Raw genomic sequence first — 23,369 nt, 5'->3', positions numbered from 1 at the left:
TGGTCAGTTTTCTTTCCAATCCCAAGGAAAGGCAATGCCAAGAATACTCTTTGCTTGGACCTACAATAAACATCACACTACACTTGCTTTCACCACAGCTCACAGTCAGTTGTTTGACTTTATTGCACACAAGCAAGCACACCCAAGTTTTTTTTGGTAAAAGTATTGACTTCTAAGAGTGTGTGTACTAAAGAGTGATACAATACTTTTATTTCAAGAACAAAGTAGACTTATTGATGTAATTTGTTTGTGTAAAATTTCTTGAGGAATGAAATTTTGCAAGTTTCATATTTGTGGTTTCTATTTAAGTAAGCAGCCTATATTTTAGGTTGATATAATTCACTTCATAGTAAAGTAAACACTGGCTGAGTGTTACCCTTTAATTGTTAGGAAACCAGTGATTGTGTGATGTCACTGCTGCTCAGATTGAGAAACAGTGATGATCTGTGAGGATCCAGAGAGATTAGCTTTGTAGTGTAGCCACACATCATTTGAATTTGCACTGTATAAAATCAGACAAATTAGAAAAGTATTTGAAGAATGATTTGAAATGGCACATAGTTTTTTCATAAATTCAAAGTGTGTTTCCTAAAGATGGATCAGTTGGTTTAGAAACCTGCATTAGATCTCCTTCATGATATCACACAATTACTGGGAACTTGGTCTTGAGGTCTCTGATTGAAGAAGATCCTTTTCAGGTTTATATATATATATATATATTTATTTATTTTAGTTGGGGCTAACTACTTTACAATATTGTAATAGTTTTTGCCACACATTGACATGAACCAGCCATGGGCCCATATGCGTTCCTCCTCCTGGGCCTCCCACTCACCTCCCTCCCCATCCTATCCCTCCGGGCCATCCCACTGCCCCGGCCCTGAGCATCTGTCCCATGCATTGAACATGGAATGGTGTTCTGTTTCACATATGACAATATACATGATTGAATGCTATTCTCCCAGAACGTCCCACCCTCACCTTCTCCCTCAGAGTCCATAAGATTGTTCTATGCATCTGTGTGTCTTATTCTGTCTCACATATAGGGTTATCGTTACCATCTTTCAAATTCCACATATATGCATTAGTATACTGTATTGTTGTTTTTCTTTCTGGCTTACTTCACTCTGTATAATGGGCTCCAGTTTCATCCATCTCAGTAGAACTGATTCAAATGTATTTTTTTAATGGCTGGGTAATATTTCATTGTGTATATGTACCACAGCTTCCTTATCCATTCGTCTGCTGATGGACATCTAGGTTGCTTCCATGTCCTGGCTATTGTAAACAGTGCTGCGATGAACATTGGGGTACACGCGTCTCTTTCAATTCTGGTTTCCTCGGTGTATATGCCCAGCAGTGGGATTGCTGGTTCATATGGCAGTTCTATTCCCAGTTTTTTAATGAATCTCCACACTGTTCTCCATAGTGGCTGTACTAGTTTGCATTCCCACCAACAGTGCAAGAGGGTTCCCTTTTCTCCACACCCTCTCCAGCATTTATTGCTTGTAAACTTTTGGATAGCAGCCATTCTGACTGGAGTGAACTGATACCCCATTGTGGTTTTGATTTGCATTTCTCTAATAATGAGAGATGTTGAGCATCTTATCATGTGTTTGTTAGCCATCTGTATGTCTTCTTTGGAGAACTGACTGTTTAGTTCTTTGGCCCATTTTTTGATTGGGTCGTTTATTTTTCTGGAATTCAGCTGCAGAAGTTGCTTGTATATTTTTGAGATTAATTGTTTATCTGTTGCTTCGTTTGCTATGATTTTCTCCCATTCTGAAGGCTGTCTTTTCACCTTGCTTATAGTTTCCTTTGTTGTGCAAAAGCTTTTAATTTTAATTAGGTCCCATTTGTTTATTTTTGCTTTTATTTCCAATATTCTGGGAGGTGGGTCATGGAGGATCCTGCTGTGATTTATGTCAGAGAGTGTTTTGCCTATGTTTTCCTCTGGGAGTTTTATAGTTTCTGGTCTTATGTTTAGATCTTTAATCCATTTTGAGTTTATTTTTGTGTATGGTGTTAGGAAGTGTTCTAGTTTCATTCTTTTACTGGTGGTTGACCTGTTTTCCGAGCACCACTTGTTAAAGAGATTGTCTTTTCTCCATTGTATATTCTTGCCTCCTTTATCGAAGATAAGGTGTCCATAGGTGCATGGGTTTATCTCTGGGCTTTCTGTTTTGTTCCACTTATTTATATTTCTATCTTTGTGCCAGTACCATTCTGTCTTGATGACAGTGGCTTTGTAGTAGAGCCTGAAGTCAGGCAGGTTGATTCCTCCAGTTCCATTCTTCTTCCTCAAGATTGCTTTGGCTATTCAAGGTTTCTTATATTTCCATACAAATTTTGAGATGATTTGTTCTAGTTCTGTGAAAAATATCATTGGTAGCTTGATAGGGATTGCATTGAATGTATAGATTGCTTTGGATAGTATACTCATTTTCACTATTTTAATTCTTCCAATCCATGAACATGGTATATTTCTCCATCTGTTTGTGTCCTCTTTGATTTCTTTCATCAGTGTTTTATACTTTTCTATATATAAGTCTTTTGTTTCTTTAGGTAGATATATTCCTAAGTATTTTATTCTTTTTGTTGAAATGGTGAATGGTATTGTTTCCTTAATTTCTCTTTCTGTTTTCTCATTACTGGAGTATAGGAATGCAAGGGATTTCTCTGTGTTAATTTTATATCCTGCAACTTTACTATATTCATTGATTAACTCTATTAATTTTCTAGTAGAGTCTTTAGGTTTTTCTGTGTAGAGGATCATGTCATCTGCAAACAGTGAGAGTTTTACTTTTTCTTTTCCTATCTGTATTCCTTTTATTTCTTTTTCCACTCTGATTGCTGTGGCCAAAACTTCCAAAACTATGTTCAATAGTAGTGGTGAAAGTTGGCATACTTGCCTTGTTCCTGACTTTAGGGGAAATGCTTTCAATTTTTCACCATTGAGGATAATATTTGCTGTGGGTTTGTCATATATAGCTTTTATTATGTTGAGGTATGTTCCTTCTATTCCTGCTTTCTGGAGGGTTTTTATCATAAATGGATGCTGAATTTTGTCAAAGGCTTTTTCTGCATCTATTGAGATAATCATATGGTTTTTATCTTTCAATTCGTTAATGTGGTGTATTACATTGATTGATTTGCGGATGTTAAAAAAAAACCTTGCATTCCTGGGATAAAGCCCACTTGGTCATGATGTATGATCTTTTTAATATGATGTTGGATTCTGTTTGCTAGAATTTTATTAAGGATTTTTGCATCTATGTTCATCAGTGATATTGGCCTGTAGTTTTCTTTTTATGTGACATCTTTGTCTGGTTTTGGAATTAGGGTGATGGTGGCCTCATAGAATGAGTTTGGAAGTTTACCATCTTCTGCAATTTTCTGGAAGAGTTTGAGTAGGATGGGTGTTAGCTCTTGTCTAAATTTTTGGTAGAATTCCGCTGTGAAGCCGTCTGGTCGTTGGCTTTTGTTTGCTGGAAGATTTCTGATTACAGTTTCGATTTCCATGCTTGTGATGGGTCTGTTAAGATCTTCTATTTCTTCCTGGTTCAGTTTTGGAAAGTTATACTTTTCTAAGAATTTGTCCATTTCTTCTAAGTTGTCCATTTTGTTGGCATATAGCTGTTGGTAGTAGTCGCTTATGATCCTTTGTATTTCTGTGGAGTCTGTTGTGATCTCTCCATTTTCATTTCTCATTTTGTTGATCTGATTCTTCTCCCTTTGTTTCTTGATGAGTCTGGCTAATGGCTTGTCAATTTTGTTTATCTTCTCGAAAAACCAGCTTTTAGTTTTGTTGATTTTTGCTATGGTCTCTTTTGTTTCTTTTGCATTTATTTCTGCCCTAATTTTTAAGATTTCTTTCCTTCTACTGACCCTGGGGTTCTTCCTTTCTTCCTTCTCTAGTTGCTTTAGATGTAGAGTTAGTTGATTTTTTGATTTTTTTCTTGTTTCTTGAGGTACACCTGCATTGCTATGAACCTTCCCCTTAGCATTGCTTTTACAGTGTCCCATAGGTTTTGGGCTGTCGTGTTTTCATCTTCATTCATTTCTATGCATAATTTGATTTCTTTTTTGATTTCTTCTGTGATTTGTCGGTTATTCAGAAGCGTGTTGCTTAGCCTCCATAAGTTGGAATTTTTAATAGTTTTTTTTCCCGTAATTGAGGTCTAATCTTACTGCATTGTGGTCAGAGAAGATGGCTGGGATGATTTCAATTTTTTTTGGAATTTACCAAGGCTAGATTTATGGCCCAGGATGTGATCTATCCTGGAGAAAGTACCGTGTGCACTTGAGAAAAAGGTAAAATTGATTGTTTTGGGGTGGAAAGTCCTGTAAATATCAATTAAATCTAATTTGTCTATTGTATCATTTAAAGTTTTTGATTCCTTGTTAATTTTCGGTTTAGTTGATCTATCCATATGTGTGAGTGGAGTATTAAAGTCTCCCACTATTATTGTGTTATTTTAATTTCCCCTTTCATACTTGTTAGTATTTGCCTTATATATTGTGGTGCTCCTATGTTGGGTGCATATATATTTATGATTGTTACATCTTCTTCTTGGATTGATCCTTTGATCTTTATGTAGTGTCCTTCTTTGTCCCTTTTCACAGCCTTTATTTTAAAGTCTATTTTATCGGAAATGAGTATTGCGACTCCTGTTTCTTTTGGTCTCCGTTTGCATGAAATATGTTTTTCCATCCCTTCACTTTCAGCCTGTGTGTGTCCCTAGTTTTGAGGTGGGTCTCTTGTAGACAGCATATATAGGGGTCTTGTTTTTGTATCCATTCAGCAACCCTTTGTCTTTTGGTTGGGGCATTCAACCCATTTACATTTAAGGTAATTATTGATAAGCACGATCCCTTTGCCATTTACTTTGTTATTTTGAGTTCAGGTTGAAACATCCTTTCTGTGTTTCCTGTTTAAAGAAGATCCTTTAGCATTTGTTGGAGAGCTGGTTTGGTGGTGCTGAATTCCCTCAGCTCTTGCTTGTCTGTAAAGCTTTTGAATTCTCCTTCATATCTGAATGAGATACTTGCTGGGTTGTAGATTATTCTCTTTCTTTACTCTAAGTATGTCCTGCCATTCCCTTCTAGCCTGAAGGGTTTTTATTGAAAGATCAGCTGTTATCCTTATGGGGATCCCCTTGTGTGTTATTTGTTGTTTTTCCCTTGCTGCTTTTATTACTTGTTCTTTGTGTGTGATCTTTGTTAATTTGATTAATATGTGTCTTGGGGTGTTTCGCCTTGGGTTTATCCTGTTTGGAACTCTCTGGGTTTCTTGGACTTCTGTGACTATTTCTTTCCTCATTTTAGGGAAATTTTCAACTATTATCTCCTCGAGTATTTTTTCATGGCCTTTCCTTTTATCTTCTTCTTCTGGGACTCCTATGATTCGAATGTTGGGGAGTTTCATATTGTCCCAGAGGTCCCTGAGTTTTTCCTCATTTCTTTTGATTCTTTTTTCTTTTTTCCTCTCTGCTTCTTTTATGTCCATCATTCTATCTTCTACCTCACTTATCCTATCTTCTGCCTCCGTTATTCTACTGTTGGTTCCCTCCAGAGTGTCTTTTATCTCCTTTATTTCATTATTCATTATATATTGACTCCTTTTTATTTCTTCTAAGTCCTTGATAAACATTTCTTGCATCTTTTCAATCCTTGTCTCCAGGCTATTTATCTGTAACTCCATTTTGCTTTCAAGATTTTGGATCATTTTTATTATCATTATTCTAAATTCTTTTTCAGATAGATTCCCTATCTCCTCCTCTTTTGTTTGGTTTGGTGGGCATTTCTCATTTTCCTTTACTTGCTGAGTATTTCTCTGCCTTTTCATCTTGTTTAGATTGCTGTGTTAGGCATGGCCTTTCTGTATTCTGGTAGTATGAAGTTCCTCTTTATTGTGGAGGTTCCTCACTGTGGGTGGGGTTGGACAGGTGGCTTGTCAAGGCTTCCTGGTTGGGGGATCTTGTGTCGGTGTTCTGGTTGATGGAGCTGGATTCTTGCTCTCTAGAGTGCAATGGAGTGACCAGTATTGAGTTTTGAGATGTCTATGGATTTGGTGTTCCTCTGGGCAGCCTGTATATGGATGCTCAGGGCTATGTTCCTGCTTTGCTGGAGAATTTGCGTGGTATGTCTTGCTCTGGAACTTATTGGCTCTTGGCGGCAGCTTTATTTCAGTGTATATGTGGAGGCTATTGGATGGCGTCTTATTAATTAATGTTTCCCCTGGCTTTCAGTCTTATTCTTGCAGTAGCCTCAAGACTTCTCCATCCATACAGCATCAATAATGAAACTTTTAGGTTAATGGTGAAAAGATTCTCCACAGTGAGGGATTCCCAGAAAGGTTCACTGAGTTACATGGAGAGATGAATTGGTGGTGGTGGTGGTGGGGGTGAGGTGACCAGGAGGGGAAGAGGTGAATTCAAATGTGGAGCGAGCAATCTAGCCAGTAAGCACTTCCCTCTGTGCTTTCCACAGTCTGGAACCCTCAGAGTGATTCACAGAGATACATAGAGAGGGGGGAGGAAGGTAATAGAGGTGAGCATGAGTAGAAAGGGAGGAATCAAGAGGGGAGAGAGAGATCTGGGCAGTATCCTGTTCCTGAAGTGTTCTCCGGTACCCAGAACACCCTCAGATATTCACAGAGTTGGGTTGAGAAGAGAAGGAGGAGGGTGGGAGATAGAGGATCCCTGGGGGAGAAGAAAGAGCATCAATAGGGGGAGAGAGTAATCAGGCCAGTGATCACACTCCTGAGTAAAAATGGGTCCTAAAGATTGGGTTCTTAAATGTGCAAAATTGATATCAAATATGTAAAACAAAGATTAAAAATCTAGAGCAGATGTTAGACTCTTATAAAACTTACAATATAAAAAAAGAAAGAAGGAAACAGTGTAAAAAGAAAATAAAACAGTAAAACAGTGAAAAAAAACAGTAAAAAAAGAAAACACAAAAGGTATAAGATATATGTATGCAGTTTGCTTGAAAAATTGGGTTGTTTTTTTTTTTCAAGTTAGTAGTGGGTTATGAAAAGGAAAGTTAAAGGTGTAATAGAAGACTTGAATAAAAAGGAAAGAAGAGAAAAAAATTAAAAAAAAATTAACAATAGTAAAAAAATATATATCCCGGACTTTCTCTGGAGCTGTTGTGAGCAGTGTGGGGTCTGCTCAGTTTCAGATAGATCCTTGTTCCTGCTTATACTTTTCAAGATCTATAGGTCCCTTTCAATGCAGTTGGTATTAACTACAGGGATTTTAATCTGTTGGCCTGTCACTTCCAAGGCGCTTCCCTCTGTTTATTTGGCTTCTGTTTGGAGGTCTCTTCAGTATCTAATTTCCGCCCTGCCACAAAGGGGTGGAGGTGGTCTCTTTAGGTTCGCTTGTTCAGTCGTGCTGTGGGGAGGGAGGAACACTGCAAACCTGGCGTGTGTGTGGCGAGCTCGCAGTGTATCGGCCACACTGGGTTCGCCCCCTGCTCACGGCGTGTGTGCTTTCCCCGTCTACCCTGCTCAGGCTTCAGGTTACTCGGCCGGGGAGTGGGCCCTGAGATGCGTGCACTTCCCAGGTCTAAGCCGCTCAGGTTCAGGCTCCTGGTTACTCCACAAAGGCGCAGACTCAGTTTCGCCTGTGGCTTGTGCCGTTCCCGGTTGGAGCTGCTCAGGCGGCCAGGAGTTTGGCGAATGCACTCTCCCCTGTTGGGGCAGTGCAGCTTATCACCTCCCTGGTCCCCGCCTCGGTTTACCGGGGCGCCTGGCTCCGGTGTGCTTTGTGTCGGTTCTGGGGAGCTGGTCTCTGGCTGTGACCCTCTGGGCGGCAGTCGACCCTCCGGGATCTCAGCCAGTCTTTGCTTAGAAACTGGGAGCCTGTTTGCGCTTTGGTAGGGGGTGCCCTCTCTGCGGCCGAGTTTGCCCCTTTCCGGCTCTGGCTGGCCCCGCCTGCCTGCTGTGTCTGGCAGGGGATGGGGTGGTCCGCAGCCAGCTAGCTCTCCTCTGGTATCGCTCAGTGCTTTGTTCTGTGAGCGGGCCGGCAGAGCCTTAGAGTAGGGCTTTTCGCAGGATAGTTCTCTCTCTCTGGCTGTCCCACAGTTTAGGTTGTTATCTCATGTTAGCTCCCTCAGATTGCCCTCAGGGCACTCAGGCCCGGTCCTTACCCTAAGCAGTACCGCCCCCTCCTCTCCATTCAGCCCCCACTTGCTGGTGGCGGATGATGCGAGCGTCTGGAGTTCTCTGCTGGGAGTTGCTTTGGGCACGTAATCTGTGGGTTTTATTTATTTTTTCTCCCAGTTACGTTGCCCTCCGAGATAAGAAATCTTCCCCCACACCCGCCGGTGAGAGGGTTTCCTGGTGCTTGGAAATTGCTCCTCTTTTACGACTCCCTCCCCGGGACGGGTCCCCGTCCCTAACTCTTTTGTCTCTCTTTTTATCTTTTATAATTTCTCCCATCTCTTTTGAAGATAATGCACTGTCTTTGTGGAAGCCTGATGTCCTCTGCCAGCGTTCAGAAGTAGTTTTGTGAAATTTGCTCAGCGTTCAGATGTTCTTTCAATAAATTTGTGGAGGAGAGAGTGGTGTCCCCGTCCTATTCCTCTGCCATCTTAGCCCCGCCTCCCTTTTCAGGTTTTGTCTGAAGAATTTGTGATAAAAGAACCGTGTTACACATTTTCTATCTCTGATCCAGGTGAATCAGATGACTTGCTTTCACTCACATTTCCTCAAAAACGTTGGAATACAGTTGAAAGTGATCAGCTTAAATCTGTTTGTTGGAATGGGAGTGAACCTTTCTATAGCGATCAATAAAAAGACGTCAAGAAAGAGCTCTTGACTCTTTGCAACCCCATGGACTGTAGCCTACCAGAATTCTCTGTCTATGCGATTTTCCAGGCAAGAGTATTGGAGTGTGTTGCCCCAGTTCCTTCTCTAGGGAATCTTCCCGACCGAGGGATCAAACCCGGGTCTCCTACGTTGTCGTTAGCTGTTTTACTGTCTAAGCCACCAAGAAAGGTCACTCACAAAATATCTAAAACCGATAATATGAAAAAATTAGTACAACAGCTTAAACTTTGGGGGTTTAGTAAAATGCGACAAACTTTTCAAAGATCTCCTTCAGTAGCTGACTTCCTGGCAGGAAAAAAAAAAATCTCTGTTTTGAACATGGTATTCATATTTTTTCACTTAGTTGAGGAATGTATGAGATTAATCCGTGTGACTCAGTGAGTGTGTTAACGTAGATACTTAAAACTGACTTTAAAACTGAGAAAACATGTTACAAGCTTTGTTTCTTATTTTTTTCCCTTTTCTTTTTTAAGTTGAGAATAGCTGGATATTAAAACATTTGATATTTCAAAAATTTCCTTGCAAGTTTCAACTAGACATAAATCCTGAAGCCACTGAAAGTGGAATTTACTCTAGATATACTACATGATTTTACTTGCGGAACACAGTAACTTCTAATATGTATGTATTTAAAAATGCTAATGGAGCTGTTTAGATGCTATTAACTTTGTATGCTTAAAAGAATCAGTTTTATAGTTGAGCTATGCTTTTTTGTTTTACCTTGCTTTAAAAAGTCACTAAATTTTCATCCTGGTTTTTTAGATACAGTTCTATCATAATCTGAATTTTAAACGAGTCTGTGCCCAGTTTTTTGTAAGAATGAAAAGAATAAACTGGAACTAAAAATGTCTCTCCAGTATCTTCTTTAATTCATGATTACAAGAAGAAGCATGTTAAAGCAAGGGGCAATGTGGATTATCATAACTCTGATTTTATTTCTGAAACTAGAGGAGTGTATTTTCAGGTTCAACAAGTTTAAGTGTGCCTTTCATACTAAAACCTTCTACTAGCCAGATAACTGGTAATACAAGTGCCCCAAATCAAAGGGATTTTTCTTCTCCATCATTAATGTCAGTTAGAACACCAGCGCAAACTGTGATAGATCAACCTATGGTTTACAATCACTTGAACATTTTTCCATCAACACTCACATAGCAACTACATCCAACAAAAGATCATATTGAGAATTTTGCTACTATGACTACCTCTACTTCAGAGTACCACATCTTATCGCCATGGCAGAGCAGTTATTTTGGACTAATGGTTGAGATGTCTAACTTTCCAGTTACATACAGAGATATGTGAGCCCTATATGATACTTTCTCTAAGCTGGAACATGCAGGCAGTTCATGGTTCCCAGTGTCAATGACCGCTGATACATCTGCTGCCTCTCTTTCAAGGTTAACTCATCAACCATCTTCCTTATATGAAAATTATCCTAATTACAACCGATCTAACAAATACGTGTCAAATATGCAGGATAATGAAGAGTGAAATTAATGTTAGTACACGTTAACAAATTCCTACATCTCTTAACTGAACAATAAGGTATATGTTCATATTCATAGTTTTTTTTTTTTAATAAGAGTAAAATTAGACTTTCCTACAATGTCTGACTATTGGATAATGGTTTAATATAAAGACTTCAGTTCAAGGAAACTTTTGATATGTATCCCATGTAAATTAAACCTAATCAATTAAAAAAAAGGAAATTAAAGTAAAGGGAAAAGAAGTAATGGATAAAGTGACTTATGAAACCATCCAGGCTGATCGGAATGGATATTAAAATTAGGATGATATGGGAGGAAGAACAGATACAAATCTAACTGAGGCAAGGCAAATGCACAATATATACTTTACTACTGTCTCAGGTGCATCCTATTCTGTCACTTAAAATAAAAAGAAGTTAGACATGAGGTTGTCTCCATTAGAAACTATGTTTCACACTTGAAAATATACGTGATGTAGCCTGCTCAGTTATCATGATCAGGATAATAATATCAGAGAGAAGATGACAGAGTGAAAAATTGTAACAAAGCACAAAATAGGTATTTTACAAATGGTATTAAAAAGGGTCACTTTTACTCTTCTGTCTTTAATGCATATGTTTATACCCTACCAACAGGATTTCACCCTGTATTTCCAAACGCATATTTTGATGTTGCATTCCTGTTCCTGCAAAGACAGACTTGCATCCTTCTGTGGAATGCAACATCTCAGCTTGGTTCAGATATTCTTGGACGACCTGATATCTGCTTGCCTTAGTAGCTCCACTAAGTTCCTCTTTCGTTGTCCTTCTGTAGCTATGAAAGGCAAACTATTTTCAGGCATGCTAAGTCTCTTCTCACAACTTTGCTTCAACCTTTTCTTGCAGTTGGAAGGCGAATGTGTTAGCCTTCCTACCAAAGTAAGCACGGATATCAGGCCTTCTATGTGTTTACACACTTTTACTTATGTATCTTGCACATCAGCAAACATATACTTCCTGCCAAATGACGTATTTTAAGTACTTCCTGAATTAGCAATAGAGAAATGTAATAACCAATCAAAAGCTATATTCATTACTCAACAATATCCCATATCCTCCAGTATTGCTATAATTGACCCTTATAATTGACTGAGAATGTTTATTTATGTGAAAGACAAATGAGGTAATTCAAATTATAAAATGATTGTATGCTCTCATCAAATTTGCAGTCTATTAGAACCCATTCTAAGCGTGTTGTTTCAGCCTGTTCTTCCCTAAAATTCAATCGTATTTATACATAAATATTAAAAAAATAAACATTCAGTTTAATATCTATCAAAGTCATGGAGAAAGCATGGCCCAAAATCAACAGCTGCTCCTTAATATATTGTGCAATGAAATATTCTGAGCAGAGTATCTGCTTGCTGGCCTGTGCTATACAGACTCTTATGAACTCTATTTAGAACTGTGGGCAATCTCAACTTGTAGCCATTCCTTTAGACAGTGGTGGAAACATGGAGTCATGTCCGTGTGTTTGTGTGCTACTCCACATAGGGCAACACCAAGTTAAGGTCCTCATTCTCATTCTTGCATCTAATTGACAGTGAGGTCTGGGGAATCTTTGTGTAGATAAGGGCACATTCACAGCAGCACATTTTTTTTTTCTTGAACTGAAAATTGTCTTTAAAATGCAGGTCAGAATACTATGCATTAGAGAATTAAGCATTTTGCAGCACATCTGAGTCACTGAAATTGGTGTCTTTAATTATCATTTCAGGCACTAAGTTAAAAGGCCTCAGTTTAGATTTCAGGCATCTTGATATGTAGGCAAATGTGCCTGCTTTGAGCACAATCAACATAAACGTGATTGCACCTTCTATTTCTTTGCCTTGTGCAGACTATTCCTTCTGACTCCCTTTCAGCTTCTTTTCATAGTCTACCTTGAGTGAAAGATCCTTCCCAAAGATAACAGGATTAATCTCCATAGACCTTTGGGATAGCCAATAAAAGCCATGGCTATGGGCATCAAGACATCTCAAGTTGACAAACCTCTGTTTCTATCCACTCCTGAATATTATCAAATTGTGGCACATATTATCAAATTGTGCCTCAATCATCCCACCTAGGGAAACCTGGTTACATCCTCACATTTCATGACACATTAAAACTTTGATCTATTCTTATATGTCTTTATTGTGTCAGTGTTTACAATCCTGAAAAAGTTAAGAAAATATAGCTCAGTATATTAGTTAAACATTGTGCATCATCTTCATTTTTTTTTAAGTCTGGTGCATAAGATAATAAAAGTGAAAAAAAGAGAATTTCTGGGATGAAATTGCAGAAATTTTGAGAAAAAGACAGATAACATGACGGGTAAGATCAGAGGATGGAATTGGATGCTTAAAGTATAACAAGCAAATGGGCAAATGCAAGACACAAAAGTCAGTGTGACTTCAATATTGTTTCCCAACAATACCATTTCATGTAACCAATCACAGAATAATCTCATATACAAGATATTCTAAGATACCCTGAGATGTAGAACAAAGATGCATCTTTTAAAGTGTTCTTGTTTAGGATGTCACTAGAGTGAAATCATTTAACTACAAAAATAGTTTCCAACATTTGGTCAATAAAAATGAGAGAGAGAGAGAGAGAAATTGGAATTATTAAGGGTCCCTGAGTAAGAATTCTCAATTTCCTTTCTTTCTTTTTTTTCTGTTATTTGTGATTTGGGCACATAAGAGTGTTGCAGGGCTTGTGAGTGTGTGTGTGCATAGGAATAAAATGTGTTTGTGTATGTCTGGGTGTTCTTTTTGACTTCCACTTTACAGATTTTTCCCTGAAAAAAATGATTAACCCAGAAATACAAATAGGGAAATGGAACACAAATGAAAATGACCTTAGAAAAGACTACTTTCTCTATTCACAGGGGTGAATAAAAAGATTGAGAACAATTAGTTAATGATCAAGCTACTTCAGTAAAATGCAACTAAAAACTCTGGAACTCTCATAGTTAGCCAAGCACAAGTTGAGTGGGACGTTAGATGTCTACTATCTGGCAATAACAAAACAGCCTCCCTCCATTATGGCAGTAACAGAGAAGGCTAATTAGATATGTGGATTTTCAATCAGATTGCCATGTAATGGGATATTCCCTCCCTTCCTAGCCAGGAAGTTACTCTTAAAAATTATGGAGAGCAGGTAAGCTGCACACTCATTAATAATGAAAAATACTCTTGGGAATCAAATGAAACAAAGAATGACATTTGGAATTCTGTCCCTACAAGGTGGAACATACCTTCCCCGTGCCCAAGAGTATCAGAAAGAGAGTTAAAATAGACAGAAGGTATAACATCCGTATTCTTCTCACCTAATACCTTCAAACTCCAATCCGCACCCCACGACTACGCTGCTGACTATACAGGACTTCTGGCTTCAACTGTCTGTGGCAACCAGCCAATAAGAATTTTAGGAATATAATTTATTTTGATATGCATTGATAGTGCATGTCTTTAAAAGGCCACAAGACTTCAGAGCTGACTCGAAGAGGAAAACTTTGTACTCTCTGTCTTCAATTTCATGGGGCTTCCATATACATTTCCTTACTTTCACAATCCTCACCCTTCATGTGTAGACAAAAACTGCAACATTAAGAGGAGAGGAATGGCTTCTTCACAGAGAAGGCAATAGGGAAAGTAAAAATGAAGCAGGTGGCCTACCTCCCTATATGCTCAGCAAAGTCAACCCATATTAGTATTTCAAAGGGCTACTAGCATGCACAAGTGAAAGATGCTGCACCCAGAATTGCAAGGCTTGATTGAGTTAGTTTAATTGTGTTTTACCGCTCATCTTCTTCCTCAGTTTACATACCAGGCATGCTAACACCTCCAAAAATGGGGAGGTCTAGGAAGTACTTAGAGACAATGTCTGCTGCTGCAGAAGACCAAGGTTGTACATTCAAGTGGTATGTGGGGTAAGGGTTCCATCTCAGCATTCGACATGACTTTGCAGAAGTTTTCCACCCCTGGAAAGCTGTCCAAAGTCTTTGTAAAAAGTACATTTTGAGGGAGGATAGGAAGGAAACTGACAAGAACTGTGTGCTTGTCCTCATTGTCCATCATTGTCCTCAATCTCACTCATCACCCTATATACTATGAGAGATTAATATGCTTTATGAACCATCCCATAAGCCGTGCCTACACTTAATTTTTGATGTTCTGTTGTGTCTGACACTCTAGGATCATTCACTGCCTTATACTGGGCTCTCTTTTATTTAGATAATGCAAAGTTTGCTCAAATTCATGTCGATTGATTCAGTGATGCCTTGCAACCATCCCATCTTCTGTGTTTCCCTTCTCCTCCAGCCCTCAGTCTTTCCCAGTGTCATGTTCTTTCCAGTGATATGGCTCTTGGCCTCAGGTGACCAAGTATTGACCCTTCAGATTCAGCATCGGTCTTTCTGTGAATACTCAGGGTTAATTCCCTTCATGGTTGATTTCTTTGATCTCTCTGCTCTTCACAAGACTCTGAAGATTCTTCTCCAGCCCCACAGTTGCAAAGCACTGATGTTTTGAAGCTCAATTCTTGTGGTCCCTCTCTCAGCTCCATACATGACTACTGGTAAACAAGAGTTTGTATATTCAGATCTTTGACAGGAATTTCTTCATATTTTAATATGTTAAATAGATTAGTCAAACCTTTTCATCCAAGGGACAGGGTCTTTTAGTTTCATGGCTGCAGTCCATGCCCACAGTGGTGTTGTAGGTCAAGAAAACAAAATATTTCACTGATTTCATTTTCTCTTCATTGATGCACCTGGAAATGATGGGACCAAATGCCACTTTATTAGTTTTTTGAATATTGAGTATCAATCCAGGTCTTCCACACTCCTCTTTCACCTTCATCGAGAGGTTTCTTGTTCGTATTCTTCTTCTGTCATTTGGGTGATGTCATTATGTTAATTAAGGTTATTCCTAACTCCCACATAAATTTTAGTTCAAGCTTGACATCCATCTAGGATTTTATTTTTCATGATGTTTTCGGCACAGAAGTTAAATAAGCAGAGTAACAATATATAGTTTTGACATATTCCTTTCCCGATTTTGAACCAGTTAATTGTCCCATATCCAATTCTAACTGTTGTGCCTTGATTAGCATACACATTTCCCAGGAGGTAGTCTGGTATTCTTACCTCTTTAATAATTTTTCACAATTTGTTGTTGTGGTTGTGTATGTATGCTTCACAGTGTACACGTCATTAACAAGGACAATTAAGCAGATAACAATGATATTATGATATTCGCATGTTTTTTCTGCGATCCAAAAATCAAGTGATAATTATGATCTAATCACTAAGTACACATGCCCGTTTTTTGGGGGGTTTTTTTTTGGTCTTTGTTGTTGCTGTTGTTGTTTTCTGTCTTTATCAAGTAGTCAAACAACAACTGATAGTTTCCTGTGAACTTCACATATTACTTCTACAAGAATTAAAATATGCCCATGGCAGTATCAGACCTTCAACATCCACTGAATTGAGTTAAACTTTGAGATATGAAATCTGGCATGTGTACTTCGGGAAAATGTCAGGAACATTAAAAATATAGCTAGATATATTCAAGTGCTGGCTTTTTGAGCCAAATTATGCTATTATATTTTATGTGGAAAAGTTCTTCATTCCCTCACGCTGATAACGATTCCTCATTAACAGAAATTTCAGGGAGAGGACGGTAGAAAAACAACAACAACAAAATGTGCTTGATTGCATGTCAGAAGTCAAAGTAGTATCAATTACATGTGTATGAATGGGACTTACCATCACATAGATTAATTCATGTCAACTAATATTTCATGTTTTGTTATCAAGAAAAAAAAAAAAAAAAGAATAACAGAGCTTGCCAGGAAAAACTGAGAAAATCCAAAAAGGCAGAAATGTAGGAGAACGAGAAATGCATCTCTCTCAATGAATGGATCACAAAATATACTTTTATACTGACTGACAATAGTTCTCCCAGAGCATCAGATCAATGCTAACAGAAGACCCTGGTCACCAGAGTGGCTCATGTGGGTATCAGACATACCTGGGTGGAAGGGAATTAAGATGGAAGAAGGAGGATGAGATGAAGCAAGACAAAACCTGTGTCTTGTGGTGGGAGATGGAGAAGCAGGGAAGCGATTTCCAAAGAAGGCAAGCCCCTTCAGTAAAGGGTAAATTACTTTGGACTGAAAGGAAGCAAGGTAAAACAGCTGATGAAATATAAATTGTGTAGAGCGAGAGTCACACAGACAATATGTGATGTGACCCTACATGCCCCAAATTGCAATCTAAAATGCACTCCACCCCACTGCCTGCACAACTCAGAGCTGACGCCTCATGCCTCACAACAAGCATGACAGAATCACAAACCAAATCATCGGCAGATAGACTGCCTAATGTGAGACTAACCCAATAGACACCTGCGTATGACAAAAACAGACATGGCCTCACCATTAGAAAGGGAAGACTCAGCTGTAGACTCAAGAACATAATTGCCATCCCTCCCACTCCAAAGCCCACACTAGCCACTTGACTAACCTTATCAACTTGGACAGGAGACTAGGACCAATAAGTATAACCCAGAAGTCTGGGAAGAAATGACTGTTAACACAGTGAGTAGGTAAATGGGAAGACAGAGAAATATGTTGTGGGCAAAGTGACATGGTAAAAACTCAAAACATAATTAAATAAGAAACGGGAAGACTCCCTGAAAAAGTCTTGGGAGTAATCATAATAAAGATGATCAAACATTCCAGAAATAGAAGAGAAAAGACAAGAAATATTTTTGAAGGGCCTGGCAAAATGAATAAGCAACAACAAGTAATTAACAACCAAAAAACTGACATTGGTATACTATAGGCTAATACACATTGTTGTAGTGCTGAAGCCAACACAACATTGGGAAGCAAACATCCTCCTATTTACACATTGAAGTTTAACAAGACATACAAGTGTTCAATGATACAACAGACCTGACAAACTTATTTGGTACTTATAGGACATTTCACACAAACACAGCAGAATATACATTTTTCAAAAGTGAAAATAAAATCTCTCCAGGATAAGTCACAAACTGGATCTCAAATCAAGCCTTGGTAAATTTAAGATAATGGAAATTGTATCAAGCATTTTTTTTTTAACCACAATACTATGATTTACACCAGACTTTGGCTGGGGGGTGTGAGGGGTGGTCACACTAAAACACACAAATACTTGTCCGCTAACAAATACACCTCTACACCTTTATGTGGCCAAGCGATGACTGATGAATTCAGAGAAAATAAAAGAATAAATTTAGAAGCAAATAATATTTAAAACATGATTATCTAAAATTTATGGTGCACACTAAAGCAGTAAAAGAGTGAAGTTGATAAATACTACACATCTCAAGTAATCAAGCTAAACTAGGTTTGTGGCAAAACCCCCAAACTCATCCTCAGTAAATCTAAATCATTGACAGAAAGAAGAAAAAAGAGACAAAGTTCCTAAAAGTGAATAGAAGGGAGAAAAGGATAAAAATCAGAGCAGAAATTAAAGAAAACATAATGATGAAAAAATAGCCAACGTCAATATCACTAAAAAAAAGGTCTCTTGGAGAGGGGGAAAAAAAAAAGATATATCATGAGCCAGACTTATCAAGAAAAAGAAAAAAAAAGAAAAACACTTAAATCAGTAGAATTTGTGATACAAAAGGAGACAATATATAACTGGTACTGCAAAAGCAACAAATGATCAGAAGAGACTACAACAATTACAAGTGAATAAAATTTAGAATCTGAAATCCATGGACAAACTTTCAGAATTTCAAATAAGAAGAAACAGAAAATATTAGCACAGCTATTAGAAACACTAATATTGAAACTGTGATGGAAAAATTTTCCAGTAAGCACAATTAAAGCCATATGGCTTTCCAGGGAAATTCTATGAACCATTGAGAGAACCGCTAACACTTAAGCTTCTGAAACTCTTCCACAATTCTAGAGTAGAAGGAAAACCCACAAACTCATCCTACAAGGTCACCATCACCCTGATACCGACAGCAAGATAACACAGAAAAGGAAACTTAGAGACCAATATCACATAGATGAACAGAGTCAAACTTAGTTAACAAAATGTGACCAAAAAAATTCATCAATCCCTTAAAAGGATCGAACACCATTATTAAGTGGGGTTTATCCATGATATGCAAACATTCTTCAGTAGCTGCATATCAATATATACTGAAGGATTAAAACTACATGATCATCTCAACAGATGTTGAAAAACTTTTGACATAATTTAACAAGTGTTTGTGATAGAAACTCCCGAAACTGACCATAGCAAAAACTACCCCAACTAAACAAAGGCACACAGATCAAAACTACAGTGAAGTATCACCTCATACCATTCTAAATGGCCATCGATAAAAACAAATCTACAATAGGGGGCTTCCCTGCTAGTCCAGTGGCTAAGACATCATAATCACAATGCAGGGGGGCCAGATTTGGTCCCTGGTCATGGAACTAGATTCCACATGCAGCAAATGATATTTGTCACAACCAAATAAAGAAGTAAATATATGTATATGTAAATATATATATATGTATATGTGTGTGTGTGTGTGTGTGTGTGTGTATAATTGTATAATAATATATGAAGGAGATGGTGTAGAGAATAGGGAATCCTCCTGCACTCCTGCACTATTGTTAGGAATGTAAATGAATACTGCCATGTTGCCTAACATTATGGGAGTTCTTTAGATAACCAAGAATAAAACTACCATATAACCCAACAATCCCACTATTTGGTATATACTCAAAAGAAACTATAATTGAAAAAGATATATGTACCCCAGTAACCATTGTAAAGCCATTTATAATAGCAAATAAAGGGAAGCAACCTTAGTGCCCATGGAACGAAAAATGGATAAAGAAGCTATGTTACATATATAGGATGAAAAATTACTCACCCATAAAAAGAAACAAAATTGGATTATCTGTATAGTTACAAATGAATCTAGAGCCTATGATGCAGTGAAATAATTCAGAAACAGATGGACCAATATTGAATATTAATGCATATAAATGAAATCTCTAAAACAAGTACTGAAGAATCCGTTTCGAGGGTAGAAAAAGATGCAGTCATACAAAACAGACTTGTGAACACAGAGTGGGATGGAGAGAATGGAATGAATTGAACAAATTGCACTGACAGATGTAAAATACCAAATATGTAGTAGACAGCTAATGAGGAGTTCCTGCTCAGTGCTGTGAAGTGCTTTAGTGAAGTGTGTTGTGGGCTAGGAGAGCAGATCCCTCAGGGATTTGGGAGGACTGTTCAAAAGGGAGACTCCGCTATATTCACTAATAACTGATTTATTTTGCTGTGCCGCAGAAACTAACACAACATTGTATATTTCTTATACTCCAAATTTTAATCATTTTGTTTCAAGTGAAGATAGAAAATCAGTCCTTGGCCAACTTGTGCAAGTGACAAGAACAGCATCACAGTGTGTGTCATGGAAAATGTGTAACCGGGACTGCTTTAGTATGTATAGACAAAGAAAAAAAAAACAAAACAGAAACTTAAAATACAGAGCTACATTACTCAGAATAATTCAGGCTCTACACTTAGGTGTACCTTCACTTCACACTTGTCATTGTTTCTAAAAGAAAATGTTTTTTAAAATAATGTAAACATGTATGGTTATATGTTTTCCTAAACTGATGTCACAAATTTATGAAAACATAAATTCCCTCAGGTTTTAATAAGTACTAACAAGCCTTTGAGTTCCAGAACATTGCTAGGTAGGAATTAGTAAGCATAGGCTAAACCTGAGATGCTGCACAAGAATTCCTTTTTTTTTTTGCAATTCTAGAATGTGTGCTAATGACTGAGAAAATTCATAGGCTAAAAGTGACTAATTATTTTTTCTTCCTCAGGACTTTCATCCTAAGAAGGTTTTAATCATGTGGAGCAACTTCTCAAGTAATGCGAAAAGACTGCTCTGAAGAAGGATGAGAGGAGCCAGGTTTTACAGAAGTTTTGGTACAATGATCAGGTATGGAGATTGTCCACATATTATGGGTAACAAAATAAAATCAGAACACATCAAGTGAATGGATTGAGATATATTCTACCTATGGGAAGATGCAAGAATCTGGGCCCCTTGAAATAATTCCTTTGTTAAGCACCTTAACTATGCTGGGAAAGATAGAGGGAAGGATGAGAAGGGAACAACAGAGCAAAGCATCACTGACTCAAAAGTCATGGGTTTGAGTAAACTGGTGATTTGAAAGGCAAGGGAACTCAGGGTTCTTGCTGTACATGGAGTCGCAAAGAGTCAGACAAGACTGAGTGGCTGAACAACATCAAAAAATTGGTATTGGCAGTGCTTGGGGGACTTTGTCATTATACATGGGATGATAAGTGAGACTGAGGATAATTAGAAAGAACACAACTCTTGTCGGTTTCCTTGTTTCCTTCCCTCAAAACATACTTCTCACAATGTCTTTTGAGAGCTTTCCAGAGAAGGAGAACTCGTGAGGTGTAACGTGATATTCTTAGATGGAAACCTTACCCTATATGCCACTTGGATCTACAATCTTGGTCTTAGGATAAGCAGGCATTGTCTCTAAATATGTGTTAGAGCTGCCCATCTTTTTTTTTTTTTTTGTACACTTATTTATTTTAGTTGGGGGCTAATTACTTTGCACTATTGTAGTAGTTTTTGCCATACATTGACATGAATCAGCCATGGGTTTACATGTGTTCCCCTTTATGGACCCCCCCTCCCACCTTCTTCCCTATCCCATCCCTCTGGGTCCATCCCATTGCCCCAGTCCTGAGCATTTGTCTCGTGCATCGAACATGGAATGGTGTTCTGTTTCACATATAATAATATACGTGTTTCAATGCTATTCTCTCAGAACGTCCCACCCTCACCTTCTCCCTCAGAGTCCATAAGACTGTTCAATGCGTCTGTGTCTCTTATTCTGTCTTGCATATAGGGTTATCGTTACCATCTTTCAAATTCCATATATATGCATTAGTATAATGTATTGGTGTTTTTCTTTCTGGCTTATGTGTTAACAGTCATGATATGTGATCTTAAGGATGGGGTGACACAAACTTATAGCTTCTCAATCAAACTCTGTAATCCTGGGAGAAGCATCTTTGACTTGTGCATCCTAATCACCCTTAGGAATTCTTACAAGGGGTTAAGTTATTGAGCATGGCTGTAGGCAGGAAACTGGGTCATTTTGACTTTACCACTTGCCTTTTCTGTGAACAGACCATTCCTCTCCTCTTAATGTCACAGTTTTTTCTCCAGATGAAGGTTGAGCATTGTGGAACTGTGTGAATGCATGTGAAATCCCAAACTGGTGAGTGTGCAGCCTCCTAAAGGAAGGTAGTATCCTATTACAGGAAGGCCCGGTTGAAACTCCAGGCCTCTACATGGCCTTCTATGGCACTACCATATTAGAGGCTGGGTGTTTTGTTATTGCCAGACATAATAAACATTAAGGTCCCATGCATCTTTTGCTGGGCTGATTGGGAGAGTACCAGAGTTTTTAATTATGTCTGGATGGAGTAGCTTGGTTATTATTGAAATACTCTCAATCTTTAACACATCTACTTGTCTTGTACTTTGAAAAGAGAAAGAAGACTTTTGAATGAGCATTTTAATTTGTGCCTGTTTATATTTTTGAATGAATTATTTCCTCAGCAGAAATTTCTAACAGAAAAGTCCAAAAGAGAGCCCAGAGATACACTCACAAACACATTCTTAATCTGATGTACACTCACAATGTTATGTGCTTAAACACAATTACAAAAAGAAAAGAAAACCCAAGAACGCACTGAAGGACACCTATGAACTTCCCAGAGTTTCTCTGATACGTCACTAGGCTTAGTTTTGGAAATTATTTTGTACTTGAATGATTTCTCTCTAGTGACTTTTTAAATCAGAATGTATTAAAAGATATAACTTTGTTGTGCATTCCATGGGATCTTGAAATATTTTGCATGTAAGACTATTCTGTGATTTGCTAAAATGAAAATAATTTGCATCTGTGTCTCTTATTCTGTCTCGCATATAGGGTTATCGTTACCATCTTTCAAATTCCATATCTATGCATAGGACTCTGAGGGAGAAGGTGAGGGTGGGACGTTCTGGGAGAATAGCATTGAAACATGTATATTATCATATGTGAAACAGAACACCATTCCATGTTCGATGCATGAGACAAGGGCTCAGGGCCGGGGCAATGGGATGACCCAGAGGGATGGGATGGGGAGGGAGGTGGGTGGGGGGTCCAGGAAGGGGAACACATGTAAACCCATGGCTGATTCATGTCAATGTATGGCAAAAACTATTACAATATTGTAAAGTAATTAGCCCCCAACTAAAATAAATAAAATTAAATTAAAAAAAAAAGAAAGTGATCAATTTGAATCTATTTGGTGGGATGAAAGTGGCACTTCTATAGTGATCAATGAAGAACTCTTTAAGAAAGAAGTCTTGGAAAGAAAGGTCCCTTTCAGAATATTTAAAACTGATAGTATGAAAAGTTTAGTTCGCCAGCTTAACCTTTATGGGTTTAGCAAAAAGCGACAAACTTCTCAAAGATCTGTTTCACTACCTGACTTTCTGGAAGAAGAAAACAATGTCTCAGTTTTGAGCAAGGTATTAAAATTTTCCACTTACGGGCAATATGTAAGATTAATTCATGTGACTTAGAAAGCATGTTCACGTATGTAGCTAAAACTGAATTTAAAATTGAGATGGCAAATTGTTGAAAACATTTTACTTTTTGAAGTTGAGAACAGCTGGAGGGTAAAATATTTGATCTTTAACAAACTCTCCTAGCAACTTGAAACTGGATACTTGTCCTCAAGCTACTTTAACTGGTATTTATTGTATATATACAACATATTTTTTAGTTGAGGAGCATACCTGTTTCTAACACGTAAGGTGTTAAAACTACTAATGGAGATGTTTTATTTGATGCTATTTAATTTGTATCATTAAAGGAATACAT

At 38.0% G+C, this 23,369-nt stretch overlaps 1 pseudogene; it reads left to right on the top strand.

Annotated features, from left to right (window-relative positions):
- The first annotated feature begins 644 nt into the window (after positions 1-644).
- The window catches only part of LOC145537567 (heat shock transcription factor, Y-linked-like), a 31,798-nt pseudogene continuing 9,073 nt past the window's right edge, over positions 645-23,369 (top strand).

This window comes from Giraffa tippelskirchi, chromosome Y (assembly GCF_054371585.1).
Source record: "Giraffa tippelskirchi isolate mGirTip1 chromosome Y, T2T-mGirTip1v1.2.pri, whole genome shotgun sequence".
Lineage (NCBI taxonomy): Eukaryota > Metazoa > Chordata > Mammalia > Artiodactyla > Giraffidae > Giraffa > Giraffa tippelskirchi.
This window is presented reverse-complemented; position numbering and strand designations above follow the sequence as displayed.